General features: G+C 33.4%; 1 long non-coding RNA gene across 1 annotated transcript; it reads right to left on the reverse strand.

Annotated features, from left to right (window-relative positions):
* Window positions 1-288: 288 nt before the first annotated feature.
* Window positions 289-5,535, reverse strand: LOC119190034. The gene is made up of 2 exons (XR_005112733.1): window positions 3,150-5,535; window positions 289-3,047 (listed from the first exon to the last, which is right to left on the reverse strand). It is a non-coding gene; the product is annotated as an uncharacterized LOC119190034 (long non-coding RNA).
* Window positions 5,536-8,938: the final 3,403 nt, after the last annotated feature.

An 8,938-nucleotide genomic window follows, 5' to 3' on the forward strand; every position in this document is an offset into this window, starting at 1 on the left:
ATTTTTGAAGGAGAAAAAGAATACTTTAAATTTTTATGTTATGATTTTTTTTAATCCTTTTTTTATAAATCATGTTTTTTTTATTCCGGGAGGCCACAGTAACTGCGTCTAAAGTTTAATGTAACGCGATTCAACAGTGAATTTATTACCTATAAAATGACTAATTCCAACGTCATACTATTATGATGTAGATATGCCTGAATAGTCCTGATATTATTAATTGATAGCATATTGCAATAGTATCGTTCTTAAAGGATGATTAATGAGAGCGTATTAAAAGACACTAAATCTGTTCCACACATATATTTCATATTCTTAGCTTACAGTATAGCCCGTTGCTAATGTAATACCGAGGGGGTGGGTGCTCATGCTGCACATGCACCCTCACCAACTGGCCGTCGACCAGGCGCCGCACCTTCGCCGGGCAGTTCTGGGCTTTCGCCGACGAACAAACCCATGTCTTGCCGTAATTTATTTGCGAATACGTGTATCCGTCTAGCATTAGCAAGAATTTCTTGCTGCCAGTCCTCCCTGACGGTATGAGCACACCGTTGCTATCATCTGCGAATGTTACAGCGCTGTCAATACTACTACAGAGGAAACGAATGTTAATTTGCACTGTGAATTACGACTGCGTTTCTTTTTCAGATTGTTAAATATCTCACGGTCTTTAGAAATGTGCATTATTAGTTTACATGTATTTATAAACGGTTAATACGCTTGATTAAAACCACGACAGTATAGGAAATATATCAGTAATTACATACACAACAATAGCTTTCAAAATTTCTTAGGGCAGAGAGTGGAGACCTCAGCGCAACGATCTTATCCAATATGCTGGGCGTGATGGCCTTCTTCGTCGTATATGACAACTCTTAAAATCCCGAACAGGTCTGACATACTGGCTCACTACTGGAACTCTTGTTATAACAGACTACGATTTCACCGAATGACAACAACGATGATAGTAGCAAATGTTTTCGAATGCCTTTTGATCAGCTTGATTGCAGAAGATTTCTTGCACTGTTAGAATAGAATTAAATATATAATAGAATGCTTTGTGACAATAGAAAATTTTGTTTTAGTACCAGTCGCTTTCTTCGTTAGTGCATATGCCTCACCGAGATTATCCACTTTGGAATTGCACATTTTAATATCTAGACAGAAATAAAACCCCTGAGATTTTTAATTGTTTATCATATCGTATCTAAATAAAAAAGCATGTCATTGCAGTATAAATGTATATTTATTGTTCACAATTACAGCGCTTTGCACTTGCAAGTCTATATAAATATAAAAGTAATTATTAGTAGACTAGCACTCATAATACCGTATTAACTGTTTTAAAATAAAGTGTTTATTAAATAATATTAGGGACTCAATCGTCCAACCATTAACCATGATCACTTTCACTTCAATCCAATTGGATTAAGGTCTTTCGAAGCGATCACGAATCAATGAACCCACAACATTATCATTACAATCAAACTTTCCCTAAAAGCGTAAGTTGTTATCCACCACTAAGGGCCATATTAATAAACTAATTCTTTTTTTAAGTAGAATCTTATGTAAACAATTAAAATTTTAAACTATCTAATAAACTAAACTTGAGATATCACTTGAGCGCGTGTTTTCAGCTGAGTCGGCGCTCTTTAATAAACAAAACTAAGCTGTCAAAATCCGTTGATGTTGTGACTTAACATATCATTTGAATTGGTGTTGATATCTGTTAATTAAAACCGGCTATCTTGAGATGCTCCTTTTAATTTAACATCGTCTCAGCTGAAATCGCGCTTAGGAGCCAAATTGCATCTACTAATACAGCCCTAATATAGTTTCATTATATAGTACAATGGCAAGCAATTTGCTAGGAACATATTTCACTGTAATAGTGTGAGGTAATCATATGGCAGTGATTTTGATTCCAATATCGTTTTCTAATTAGTCGTTGGAGCAGTGATGTAAAGCTATTTCTAGGTCGTAAAACGAGTACAACGTGTATCGACATAGTTTCTCCGGATCCTCTGAAATTAATCCATTTTGTTATTACACGATTTTTTGACATACAATAATGAACCATTTGCGAAAAGAAATAAAATACAAATAAAACGAACCGTGTTAATATATCAGTTGTTTTAAGTTTAATCTGTGATACATGATAGCAGGTTTTGCTTTACATTTACGTAAACAAAATATATTTAACCCAAATAAATAGAATATTTAAGTCTCTGAATTATATTTAAACATTTTATTATGTACTATATTATATAATAAAAATATTATATATAAAATAAACATTCTACTAAAAAATATATACATATTTGCAAATGCCACTTTTCAGCACGATAATGTACAACTACAAAGGTATTTAGAAAGATATTTAGAAAGGTGGTCTAATTGAAATTTGGCTTTATTATAATTTTAATTCTACATCACATATATTACGGAAGAATTTATAATCACAAAAAGTTAATCACACAAATAAATAATTAAAGCTAAGATAGTATAATTTACAAATTCTACAGATTAATATAGATATACCACAAAATATACTATGCATATTGCATATATATTATACAAGTATCCTAAGATTAGATACAGAAATATAGAAATATATGTGAATGCCTACATATTATTACAAACTACTGATAAACACGATACACACATGCTATATAAAAGCAGTCTATATAAGACTACTATAATTTTGGATACGTAGTTACCATTCATAGATTTAATCTTTGGTGTAAGTATAATTCACCGGAATATTTAAGTATTTAATACAATGAGGAACGAAATAAAAATATAAACGTTCCAATTCTGCCTTATAAGGTTCAAATTAATCATCTATGTTTCTTGTCCAGGTAATACATGATGGTGGAAGTTCTTGGTCGCCAGTACTGTATTCCTGTACGTGGTGATTCGCGCATTACAACCCGCCTTGTTGCACTTCCACGACACCTTGTCCCCGTTCTTGTAGTTCCTCGAAAACTTCTTTCCTCTGAAAATCAACATCGTGGTTCCTTTGGGTGTTAGTACGAAATGTGGCGCTGCAAATAATAGTTAGTTAATATTGCACTCGCTCGTCGTACAAAGACTACAAAAGCGAAATACCAAATAGCATGCGGAAACTGAAGGAAACAAAATCTCACCTCGATGCGTTTTCTTCTACGTTCTTTTATTGATACACTCAGTTACATCTAGATTTTGGACAAAATATATAAGGGCGGACTTAACGCCGAATCGTTCTTCTAATCTACCAGTCAGTATATTATGATAAATATTATTGCACTTCACATTAATACATTCTACGATCACAAGTCACTGACTAGACACATAATAATTATATTAATATTGAGACCATTTATAAATTAGTAGTTGATTCAATTCCCCAGGGTCAGGGGATGCAAATGATCATTCTTGGTGGCCAGGACGGTGTCCTTGTAGGTGGTGACGCGCGCGTTGCAGCCCAGTTTGGTGCACCTCCACGATATCTTATCGCCGTTACTATAGTTTTTGGAGAAGCGTTTGCCGTGATAGATCAACATGACACTACCTTTCGGTGATTTGATGAAGGATGCCACTGAAAATATTTCCATGTTAGCAATTCATACTTTGTACAATAATAGGAAATATATTGAATCATCATTCAATATATTTCCTCAGCTCATCAGCTGGATAGTGTTTTTGTTTGTATATTTTTATGTACCGAGCCTAAAAAATATGGATCATATGTGAATTAAATAAAACAATTTTCGAACTAGCGAGTTTAGTTCCAATAATTATATTTCGTTTCAATATTTGGATTGAAAATGAAAAAAAAATTCAATGATAAACATTTATTTACACAAAGGATTTTGCTATAAACGAATATACAAAGAATTAATTTTACGGTAATGCACGAAATGAATAAATGTATTGACAACGGTCCCCACTTAGCAAGCTTGTATCGTAGGGTCCCAAGAGATCACTCACAAATGCATTTAATCACAATTAGACGAAGGTTTCTATGGTAACATAGAATGAGATCACATTATACTACGCCACTAAAATACAATTATCATCCAGAGTACATTGGAACACTAGCTAGTTATTAAAGATATACTTATTACATTTACCAAACTACTTACGATATTTATTAATTAAGAATTTGGTTAAACATCACATCAAGATATATTCGCTAGATTATATATGGATAGAGTATTTTATGGTTTATATAAACAAATAATGCAAATTATGTATTATTATTGTTATCCTAACTTCCTACACTAAAACACTACTTAATGGGTTATATTAAAATAATTTAAAGCAATGTTTTAATGAGTTGCCCACTATCCTCATATGCAGGGTATAAGCTAATTACGTTATTTTATTTTAGCCTCCTTCACTGAGCTTTAGCGTATATCGTACGATTTAATCACACGATTAACCATTTATTTATTTCAATTTCCTACTAGGTATATAATAAATTTATTTTATTATTATTTCTTTTACATGTTTGTTAGAACGCAGATACCGCCTTACAGGTATTTTGTTCCGGTACAAAAAAAAATAACAATAGATGAGAGTTACAATAACGATATTAAATAATTATTACAAAATTATTCCGAATGTTTTTCTTTAAAACAAGGCGAACATAAGGTTTTATCACATTGGGCACAATAAGTAACAACTTTTTTTGTTCTTTTTCCAGCTTGCGCGCTATCTAACGATATCCGTAATTTGTCGTAGCAACCTACGCAGCGTTTCCTTCCGCGACGCTTTTGAAGCGCATGATTTGCATATTTGCCTTTAGGTAAACCTGAAACAAAATAACCAAGTCAGAAAATGTCTAAGCAGCATTTTGTAATTTTAAAGTGTATGCATGCTCTTTTACAATACCACTATTACCTATTAAAAAAATATTGTACAAGAAATCAAAAGACCAGGGGACTTATGGTCATGTTTCGAAGTGACTACTGCGCCTGAGGCATGACTTAACCCCCTCAGCCGCAGGGAAAAACCTTTACAAGAAATTACCTCTAATCCACAGGTATTGCACACCGCGAGGGGATGCATGGCCGATGGGCAGTTCGGTCTTTAGTGCGACCCCAGCCGGAGCATCGGCCAACACTCCTGGCGGATTACACTTGACTTATCCAAGTACAGGGAGGAAGTTCTGCTAAGAAGGACCGTTTATTCCTCCATACACGTGGTAACAAATTGACTTACCCAAATAAAATTTGAACACGATCGTGCTGGAGTTCTTTGTCCTTAATGTCGATATTCACTACCTAACATTTAGAACTTTTACATTTACTCAAGTAAATGTGTAACTGTTACTCAGGACGCGAAAAAATAAAATTTATAGTGTCAGAGCGACTGTTACTTTGAAATAAATTTGGAAACCCAGTCCAAGTAATCAAAAACCAGCTTTTTAATTACTTTTATCTTCTTATACTCATCCCGTTTAAATGTAGGGTTGGCGCAACATACGTCCGACTAGTGATCGGCCATTCGCCTTATGTCAATTGGACGTAGATACGCAAAAAGGATCCGACCCACAGTATGGTCGAAAATGAGCCGAGTATGCCAAATTAGTTCCAGTCTGTAAGGTCTATATTTTCCATTAGTAAAAACATCTTAGTCAAAATACGTCAATTTCAATCTTTTATTAATAAAACATAAACTAGAATATCAATGAGCACAAATGCGATTTAAACATCTATCTTCACTATCTCAGAAGTGTCATTTGGTGAGCTGGATCCTTTTTACATATCTACGTCCAATTATTGTAAAGGAACAGAGGATATTTATTTTTTCCTTGAACGCACTAGGAGTGTAAAGGCCACTTGAAGTTCTCTTCAGTTTTCATTATAATGTATGCCTTAAGACTTAACGGCGTAATAAGTCTGTACTTTATCTACCGAAGTAGATAGCCCAGATTATTATCCAATTGTGTTTGTTTTTCCTACATTACTTTTATAAGTGTAAAATGTATCTAATAATTTTCAGTCATTTAGACTGCTGTGGTTAATTTAATATTTACTAAAAACATTTTAGAAACGTCTTTATTGTGTCACAAAAATAGTGGATGTGTTAAAGAATTTGACAATGTATAATAAAATATTCATCAACCTCAACGTGTCGTACATAATGCTACTGTTGTGCTAATAAACAAAACATTTTCTTTGTCTTGCAGCTTTAAATCCATAATGTTAAAATGTTCATGACTACAAGTCGTAAGAGAAAAAAAACACCACAAATCATATTTAAATACAGTCACCGATTTTCCGTTGAATGTGACTCATAATCGTAATTACACTTATACACGTCACCTCAAAACGATACCAACTTTGTGCCAAGGAAATGAAATAAGATTTCATTAAATCGCAATATAATTCATAAAGAGAAGTTTCTATATTAAAAAATAAGATTTTATATACAAACGTAATATAGTAATAACATCTATAAGTAGAACATTAACGTAGAATATAATAATAAGGCTCATAATCATTATCCTATAAAATATCACCGAATTACGTATCGCGTTTAGAATATCACTGAGAAGCGAAGCTTAGTCTTACTTATCCAAATATACATAAATTTTAGAGATCAACAAATTCAAGTAACTTTTATTCTTCTTCTAATAACAATGTAATTGCTAATTCTTAACTATGTCATATTATTGCTCTGTAACGAGGTCCCGGGCGGAACGGGTTCGATTCTTTAGGGATCTTTCTTTACTTCTGGGTTGGGCGGTCGCAACCATAGATCGGTTTTGGGCAGTATCCTTGGAAAGCTCAGGGCATGGAGAGCAAGAGCTGCGGCAGTGGGGGACGTGATGGGAGAGGGGAGGATGGCAGTGGCCGGGGATGTTAAGGCAGAGAGTCCGGGCATCTGACTTCGCGGTCGTAGTTGGACGAAGGCACCGTTGCCGCAGCGCGCGTGAGACGGCGGCGCGTGGTTGTGGCCGTCTCCTGATGCCACGAGCTTCCCCGACATCATCCTCACCCGAGCTCTGCAGCCCATGTGCTTCGAGGAGCAGTAGAAAAACCGCCCGCCGACTTGAGAGTACGTGTATCCGCGGAGCACTAGGATGTATTTCCCTTTTTCCGTTGGAATGAACTGCACGTCTGGAATATTAACGATGTTCAGTGTGTATTCAGAATAAACATAATATATTTGAGTTCCTATTTAATATCCGCAATTTTTATTATTAACAATAAATTCTATATGTACATATGTACAAAGCTTATGTAGTATGGTCCGATTCATATCGATAAAAAAGCTATAAGGATTTAGTTACATAGGAGAGGTAGTCTATGTTCGAGATATTAGAACCGTTAAGAGGATAGTTAACCTAGCATACCGATTAAAATAAAAGATGCCAAATATTCTTGACACGTATATTTCGTTCTTTAATTAATCGCAGGTAATTTATAGTAGTGACCATTGATTATGGTATAATTTAGGGATGGATCATCATGTTCCACATAAACCCTAACAAAGTGGCCGTTGCGCAGGCGCCGAACCTTTGTTAGATAGTCCAGGACTCAGTTCGAAGGGCATCGCCAAATCTTGCCATTACTTATCTGCGAATGTGTATCCATCTAGCATAAGCAAAAATTCTTGCTGCCACGCCTACTCGAAGGTATGAGTATACCCTCGCCATCTGTTATGTTCTGATTTTATCAGTAGTATATGTTAAGGAATATAATATTGTAATTTTATGAAGTAATACCAGTATTTTTTCAAACTCAGTCTCATGTTGAACTATTTCGATATCATAAAATACAATATTTATGTACCGTCATGGTTTCTCTTCATCCTGTGAATTTACTTACTTGCTTCACTAGTTATACTTTAGACATATATTGTTTTTTAATCATTTATTCATATACAAGACAGATGAAACAAAAAAGTAAACTGAAAAAATAAATATAAAGAAAAATAAAAGACAAGGGTAACGATAATTTCAGTTTATTTTTTAATTACTTTTTATTAAACAATTGCTTTTGTGTCATATACTCCTGAACTTTTACGATATACTAATATATAATCTTGTATATGAAAGATAAATTATATTCTATAATAAAGAAAAAAGGCATAGCCACATATATTTCTATACTTCTCTCAAACTGTATTGAACATCTGGTTTTAAATCTCTAAAATATAATACGTTATTTCGGTACTTAATATTAATCCCTGCATCTTAAACACTATCATAGAGCAATATTTATTTATTTATTTACTTATTTATTTAATATGTACTGTATGTATTAAATTTGATATGTACATTGTACATACATAGGTAACTTCTTATTAACAATATTTACGTACATCAATTGACTTATTAAGGCACCTAATCAGACTACAGAATATCTGTTGTAAAAAACAAGTCATACAAAACGGTTTGAGTTTCATTCAAACATCCTTATCTCAACATTTTATAAATAACATTTACAAAATTGATTAAATTAACAATTCACTAATTACCTAAAGTAGAGGTAGAATTTTATATTATGTACAGAACACATTTTAAATTCTTACACATATAAAGTTATATTTATTACCCACCACCAATAAGTATTTGGAAAATATAGGAAAAGACTAAATCACCTATTGTATTGTCAAAAATGCAATCAATAGAAATTACGACAATAACAAACGTACAAAAGATCAAGTTTATTTTTTTTTTATAAAACCCAAGCAGATCATACGAACGAAATAATTGCAGTGCGCGCGCCGTTTACGCATTATTTACTTGCTGATCGGCGCATGAATTTATTGAGCGCTATATTTTAAAGATTGAATCAAAACTCATATATTTCAAATTTTAAGTGTTTATAGATTAACTTTGCAGAAACCAAGGGATAAGTCTTCACCAATTATATTTTCCAAATACAAGTTTAGCTAGCTATGGTTATGGTAGCCGTATTTCTTGATAATCGCATGGTCG

The sequence above is a fragment of the Manduca sexta genome, chromosome 21, assembly GCF_014839805.1.
Source record: "Manduca sexta isolate Smith_Timp_Sample1 chromosome 21, JHU_Msex_v1.0, whole genome shotgun sequence".
NCBI lineage: Eukaryota > Metazoa > Arthropoda > Insecta > Lepidoptera > Sphingidae > Manduca > Manduca sexta.